Genomic DNA, 7,841 nt, shown 5'->3' with positions numbered 1-7,841 from the left:
AGAGATTGGAAGGACTCAGTCAGTTAGTAAAGCTACCCCGACTTTGGGTTCTGAAGAGACAGACACACATGCACGTGCGCTTGCTGAGAGCACGTCAGCAGTCAGCAGTGAACATCACAACTGGAGTAAGAGCAACAACCAAGACAGAAATGGGCCCAGTTACAAGGAAGCCTTGAGAGGAGGAGGTGTCAGGAGTGAGGGGGTGAGACCTGAACCTTAAACGTATCTGAGTTTGGCAGGCACAGGGGGCTCAGGGGGTGCAGAATTATGACTGCTGGGGACATTGCTTTGGGGGCTCAAGTGAGCCAGAATCCTCGGGGATCTCTGAAGAGATAAACCTGACCTTCTAGCTGCAGGAACACAGTTACTATACTGGGTCTGATCTTGTTTTATTTTTCCCTTCTTAGTTTCATTTGGGCCTCAAAAGCACAAAGGCCAAGATCCAACAAGAAATATGTTTCAGTTATATTCTCTTGGCTGCCTAAGAGACCTCTGTTGGCAGGATTTCTGGGGGTTTGTCCAAGCCTGGGGCCTCTTTTTCCCGGAGTTTCCATCACCTTGCTTGTGAGAGAGGAAACTCGAAGCATCATTACGCAGGGCTGGGGAGGGAGCTGCATTCTCTATTAACCCACTGTCCTTCAATCTTCTTCTCCTCTTCACCCCCAAAGAGATCAGACAACCTGCATACAACAGGGTTAATCATAATACTCATGCTTACAGAAGCTACCATTTATTGCCTGCTCAATATTGTAAGGCATGAAACCAAAAGCACTATAGACTATCTCAGTTATTAATAAAAAGGCAAATATTAATGTATACACATTAAAAGGCATTAAAAATTGGTATTTCATATTGATAAAATATTTGGGGGGCTGTGTATTGATAAAATACACAGTCCCCCAAAAGCTACACTGCTCATGAACTTTTATGCTCCTAACAATATAGTTCCAAAAATATATAAAACAAAAGAGCTTCCAGTATTCTACTAGGAGTGATTAACAGAGCCTGTACCATAAAAGCCAGCATTTTTCTTCCAAAATAGATTAAACAGATGAACTAAGTATACTGAGACTGTGTGTAGCATAGAATGTTATGTGGAACTTCACACTTACCAGAGATTAAACATTGTTCTAAAACATATGTGGGAACAATCACAGTTGACCATGTAGTAAGCCATAAAGAAAATATTTTGTAAACTAAAAAGTACTCACATAAGCACACTGACTGAGCAAAATGCAGTAATACTTAGAATGGGAAGGGCACCCAGAGAGGGAGGGGGTGGAGGGGAGAGCAAGGGAATGTAAAAAGAATTAAGACGTGTTAGACGCACATGCCAACTTCCCATGATGATTGTAAGTGTTATGTACTACAAGCATGTACTAATAAAAATAAAAATTAAAAATTGTAATACTAAAAAAACACTTAGGAGTTAATAAAAGGATAACATAAAAGAATCAACCTGCTTAATGCAAGCACCTTTATAAATGCCTTTATTACATCAGGGCTTCATCAGAGAATTATACAGATTTTACCTTATGCAGTTGTGGTTGTTACCTAAACAGTCTCCATAAAGCTACTATGATTGTATCTGATGCTGGACCCTGAAGTTCCCAAGGCAAGTGGTCAGGATGTAAAACAGGAAGAGCAAGAACAAACTAGAACTCCCAAGTACAAACTGGAGCCAGTGAGGACAGTCTAAAACCGGTGTCAGTTCCTACTGCCCTCCTTCTTCCTCCCCTCCCTTCCTCTCCCTCTTCCCCCTCCCTCCTTCTCTCTCTCCTCTCTTTCCCTTGGTCTAGGAGTCAGAGAAGCTGAGGAAGGTTGAGGAGATTGTGGAGTGGTTCTACTCCCAGTCACAGCCCCCCGTCAACAAAAAGAACCAGAAGACCAAGTATGTGAGCTACCACAGGGCTGTTGCTTCACTCACACCCTCCAAATTACCCACGAGACTCTCTCTTGTGTCCAACCTAACTGGAAACATACAGCAAAGGAAATTCTGGTACTATAGTTCAGCCCGATGAAGGTGGCACATTACAAAGCCACCCAGTCTATCCCTTGTCAGCTTGGCACTCATACATATCTTCATACTTAACCTCCAAATAAAGATAATAATAAGCATGCTTCTACCTAACAGTACACCAATCCCCCCACACCAAAAGCATACTGACCTAGAGGTAGGAAGACTTTTTCTTAAAGGACAAATAGTAAATATTTTAGGTTTTTCAGGCCATGTGATTTCCAAGGCAACTACTCAGTGGTAACACTAGCATAAAAGCTGCTACAGACAGTGTATTACTTAACAAATGTTCCAGTAAAACTTGATTTATAAAAACAGGCAGCCAGCCGCTGAGCCATAGTGTTTTGGGGTTTTTTGTTCATTCGTTGTGCCATAGTTTTCTGGCCCTAGTTGTTAATTCTTTTATCAAAAGAGAATAGAGTCCCTTTTGGGATTTGAGTGATCTTTATTCCTCTTCTAGATGATTTGCGTGCTACCCTTTCATACCCTGTAACTTAAATATTGAGGTGATATTTAACTTGGCAACCCTCCATGAGATAAGGAGATGAGCAAGAAGGAAGCAAATAGAAATATCTGGTTTATATTTATACAGACATGTGTATCAAAACAAGAGAAAATACTTGCAAGCCCTCTTTCCCGCAGCTGGCCGTGTGGTCGGAGATGCTGTTTATAACTGTCCTCTTCCAGTACCCGTTCGGATTCCCTCACCAGCGCTCTTAAATGATGGTTCCTGGCCTGCTTCTAAATCTACACTCCCAAATGGTTGGGGCCGTTAGTAATCATACTTACACTGAAGGTTGTTGCAGCTTTCCATTGAGTTAATAATCACAAAATATGTACACTAAACCCGCCCTAGAGCCCTGGTAGTGAACCTATGGCACACGTGTCACAGCTGGCGGCTTACTACTGAAAAAGTTTCCCCGTCGCTGCCCTGGAGAGACCCTCTAGGACATAGCCTTTGGGCGGGAGCAGCTTAATTTCCCCGTCACAGTCAAGACCAGCCACCACAACCAGGATAGTAGCTCTCTCTCTGTGGACTCGGTAGCACTAGGAGCCCGGAGTGGCCGGTGACGGTCCCGGCCTTTAATTCAGTGGACTCGTTGTTACGAGCCTGGGGGAAGCATTTTTCTTTTCGGAACCGAGACTTCTAGATCAGCAGCCTAAGGTTGCAGGGGATGGGAGACAGAAATTGTACGAGTGGATCAGCAGGAGGGGAACGAGAGGAACCGTTTCAGCTTCTATCCCCTCGGTGCCCGCAAAGGAAGACAGGGCACCGCGTAACTGACTCTGGTTAGGAGCGCTCGCCGCAGGCTGCCGGCCCTTGCTTCAGCCTCACAGCATGTCTCTCACCGGCCGGTACCCTCGCCCAGGCTTCAAAAGGCCGCTGTTCCGCTGCTCTCCCACTCCTGTGTTCTGTAATGATGGCTAACATGGTCAAAGCAGCGACTTCCGTGGGGATGGGCTCATCGCCTCACCTCACTCGCTGCGAAGTGAGTTCCTTCATCAGAGGGATTTGAAAAACACCATGTTGCTGGATAAAGTATTCTGATCACAGGAAACACCCCGTGAGGCCACAGATATGCTTGAGGCCATAGGTAGTATGAATAGGGAGCGTGGGCACCTGCGCTGTTTCCTCAGGCAACTTATGCCTTCAGAGCCTTTTAAGTCCAGTTCGTAGATACCACTCCATTTGATAATGCCGTGCTCCTGCAGTGCCCAACCTTATGGACTGGTAGGTCAGACAACGTCTACTTCACAACGGGCAGTTCGTGTCACACGGTAGCTTGGTAGTTCACCGTCAAATGTTTGGTCTCCAAGGCCCGGCAACAAGCCAAAAGTAGTTTCTCAAAAGGAGAATAGTTATACTCACAGGATGCTATAGTGTTGCTTAAAAGAATTCTAAATAACTCTGCTGTGATTGGTCTGTAGCAGCCTGCCAAAGGTTCCAAATACCATCCTTGTGAGCCATAACGTCTCAAGTACCATCATATCTTCTGAGGTGTGTGGCCCAGTTGGCAGAAAGCTTGCATGGTAGCTTGACTTGTTTTAGCGCTTACTTTTATTCTGGTGCCCGTACAAACTAGGCAACTTTTCAGGTCACTTAGTAAGTAAGTCCTAGTAACAACTCAAGGGGTTGGAGATACAGTTCATGCGTATAGCACTTACCTAGCATGCGTGAAGCCCTAGACTCAGTTCTCAGCAACAGAGAGAGAGACACACACACACACACACACACACACAGAGAGAGAGAGAGAGAGAGAGAGAGACCAAGTAATATACCCAAATGAGGAATATGTTGCTGCCCAAACCAAAGAGGCCAAGTAGCCACTGTGCCTTTCTTAAAGAAGAGCTTGATGCAACAACTTGACTTCCATCTTAGAAATCTTTTCATATCTAAGATAGTTGGATTCCCAGAACTTTCATCAGACTAGGAAGTTCTTGAATTTATGTGGGATTCATCTCCCGCTCTCTGGCACATGAATATCTAACCAACGTGTCTTGAGTAGTTCATACGTTTTGCTGGCCATGTCTAGTAAGAATGATGTCATCATAGAACAGACCAATGTCATGTCCTATGGAAGGGAAAGGCAGTCAAAGTCCTTGCAGATGAGACTGGGGCATGGGACTGAAGAGTTGATACACCTGCAGTAGCATGGTGAAGCTCTATTGTTCCCCTGTTAGATGAAAGTCAGTTTCTTCTGAGGTCTTTACTAACAGACAGAAAAACAAAAACACGTGCCAGGTCAATAGCTGCATAACAAAATGTGTGGCTTTTGCCCTTGCCATAAACTACATCTAGAGCAACTACAGGTGGAGCGACCACCTGATTAATTTCATGATAGTCTGTTGTTTTTCTGGTTGAATCACAGCCCCTGTATCTTTCAGTTCCTTTCCCGTGCACTAACCTCTGCAGTTCCTCCAAGAATGCAGTGTTGCTTTTTACTTTACTGTTTTTGTAAGTAGAGACAGCCCTACGGGTTTCCACTGGGTATTTCTGCCCACTGTAGCCCTCACTGTATGTGTTAGGGAGCTACCGTAGGAATGTTGCTGGTTGCTGAATATGTCTGTTCTAATTATGCATTCTAATGCTGGGGAAATAACCACATGATGGGGCTGGGGACACATGGGGCCTACAGTGAGATGGGCCTTAGCCATGTATTATTTCTCTCTTGCTGGGTAACAAATTATTCTGAAACTGATAAGCTGAAATAACCAAACATTATCTTCTAGCTTCTGTGAGTCAGGAATCTGAGACGAGCTCAGCTGGGTATTTCTGGCTCAACACTTTTGGGCCACTTTTGTAGGATCCACTTCCGAGTTCACTCACCTGCTTGTTAGCGGGCTTCTGCTTCTCTGCATGGTTGGTCTGAGGCCCTCACTTCCTCAACACACAACATGGGCATTGCCTTAGAGTTGTTCAGAATTGATCTGGGAAGAGAATGAACCAAACACCAAAGCCATAGTCATCTTATGACCTAATACAAAAGATGTTAGTCCATTATCTCCGGCATAGTCTGTTTATTAGATAGAAAGTTCCATCCACACTCAAGATGAAGTGAGTGCCAGAGTGAGGGTCCAGGGGACTGTTTCGAAGTTGCTACTACACTGGATTATTGAAATAAAATGCAAATTTGATTACCTAGGAAAAAAAACCACTAAGAGTCCAAAAAGCAAAATCCGTTTTAAAGCATAGCCATTTTACAGATTTGAAACTGAAAGCAGAGAGCAGTTGAAATGTATTTCTCGAGGGTCATTTACTTAGTGGAAAAACTAATGTTTAAACCTGAGTCTAATTCCAAAGACTCATTCTGAGCAACTTCTCCCTCCAAAATGCCCTCCAATTAGGTCCTTTAGGCTGGGTGGCTTCTGTTCCCTGTCCTTCTCTGCCCTTCTACTTTTCTCCCCCTCTCTTCCATCAAAAAGGACCGTCGAGGACCAGCACACTTACCTTCTTGGACCAGTGATGAGACCCCCTTAAATGGAAGGCCAGTATTTTTTTCAGAGAAGAGATGATTTTAAATCAGAACTTACAACCCACCAAACCGAACGGTTCCTTGTTCTCTGAGGATTTTACGTCCGTCCTTTGCGCTATTGGAGCGCGAGCTGGTGATGTGGATACCAGAAAGCAGACGTGCTCGTTCGTTAGCAACAAGAGCAGAGTTGTCTTTGTAAGCACCTCAAGTTTCAGAGCTTCTCAGACTTCCGCCCTGAGAGGCTGCAGTACCTTTCAGAACAATAAATCAGGTATTGAAAACGTAACTTCAGTGGTTTAGTCATGGGCCTCCGCCCACCCCTTCCTCTTCCCCTTCCCGCCTTCCTGGAGGCCCAATCAGCAGCATCTCAGCCTTAATTTCTGCAGCCTGGGAAAACCACTAAGAGTCCAAAACCACTAAGAGTCCAAAACCACTAAGAGCCTGGGTTACCCGGGGCTGCCCCAAGGGCAGTTTCAGTTCCCACTGCCCACCGACCAATAAGATGCAGTTTGCAAGCATAAAATACTCATTTTCTTCCTTTCTTTCTTTTTTGGTTTTTTTTTCCGGTACCGGCAATCGAACTCACGACCTTGCGCTTGCCAGGCAGGCGCTGTGCCACTGAGCTAAATCCCCAGGCCCAATATTCATTTTCTTTAGGTGGCTGAAATAAACTTTATACCACAAATTAAGGGTTGAAAGAAAGCAACTTTATTTTCTAGTAACCAAACAGTTATTTTGTGCGCCTTGTTGCATGTGAAACCCTAGTGTATCAGTTCAGGGGCTGTCCGTGGGGTGGACTCAAGCTTGAGGTACAGGATGGTCAGGAAGGAAGGGAACGCTGGCCCTCAGCTGTCACTGGTCTGTACCTACATCTGCTGATGTCCATCACTCAGCCGCTCCACACCTTAGGGCCACACTCAGCGCCCCGCACCCCTCAGACCGCTAGGCCCCTCTGTGCCCTCCTAGAGAGTCAGAAGACAGCCATGCTTCTATCCCGTCAACAGGAAAATTCCACAAGTTCTAGGACCTTCCCGGAAGCAGAGTACACTTTTGCTTGTAGCCTAAACACCTATGGGAATGTGGGGAGGGTCCCACTTCCTTCCTGTCCAGGAACCGACCCTGGGCTGAGCTGGGGACCCTGGCCTATTCTGCTTCCTCACAGATGTTCCCCTTCTCCCTCCTTCCCCTTCTTCTGGAGACTTCATATCTAAATTTCAAATGGAGGGCCGAGGATATATAGCTCAGCGGCAGATCACCTGCCTGGCAAGCGCAGGGTCCTGAGTTCGATTCCCAGTACCAAATAAATAAATAAATAAATAAATAAAATTTCAAATGGAAAGGAAAAAAGATCTAGCTGAGATTAATCAAGAGTTATTCTAAGGCTTTTTGCCTTCTTCTGGACCTAAATTTTGAAACTCAAATAATAATATTTTACTCATCTGTTCTCTAATTTTTCTGTTACAACTTTCTATAGGACAACCCATACCTCGAGAGTAGGGGAAGGGCCCTAGGGTTAATTTTAAAATTTATGAGAATGTACATATCAACTAATATCCAAATGCTATTCCACTAAAATTAAAGACATTTCTCGGCCTTACATAAAAACTATTTCTTTTTAAATTGCAGCCCTTAATTTTCTTTTTTCTTTTTTAAAACTGGCAAAGAATTCTAATTTTTTCGGGATATTTCTTTTTAAATTACTGAATTATTTAATTACCAGTTATTATTAAGCTCGTGTCTATTAGTATGTGTTTGTGGCACATAGTGAATGTGTCGTGCGGGGTGCTGGTAATGTGTACATCACATCTCAGCACTTTTTAGCTCCCCTTCCCTCTCCCGCCCTCCCCACA

General features: G+C 44.5%; 1 long non-coding RNA gene across 1 annotated transcript; it reads right to left on the bottom strand.

The window, feature by feature from the left end:
• Positions 1–380: 380 nt before the first annotated feature.
• Positions 381–6,143, bottom strand: LOC102019205. Its single transcript, XR_262080.1, has 3 exons — positions 5,967–6,143; positions 5,346–5,446; positions 381–680 (listed from the first exon to the last, which is right to left on the bottom strand). It is a non-coding gene; the product is annotated as an uncharacterized LOC102019205 (long non-coding RNA).
• Positions 6,144–7,841: the final 1,698 nt, after the last annotated feature.

Source organism: Chinchilla lanigera, unplaced genomic scaffold, assembly GCF_000276665.1.
Source record: "Chinchilla lanigera isolate Chin_1 unplaced genomic scaffold, ChiLan1.0 scaffold00040, whole genome shotgun sequence".
Taxonomy (NCBI): domain Eukaryota; kingdom Metazoa; phylum Chordata; class Mammalia; order Rodentia; family Chinchillidae; genus Chinchilla; species Chinchilla lanigera.
This window is presented reverse-complemented; position numbering and strand designations above follow the sequence as displayed.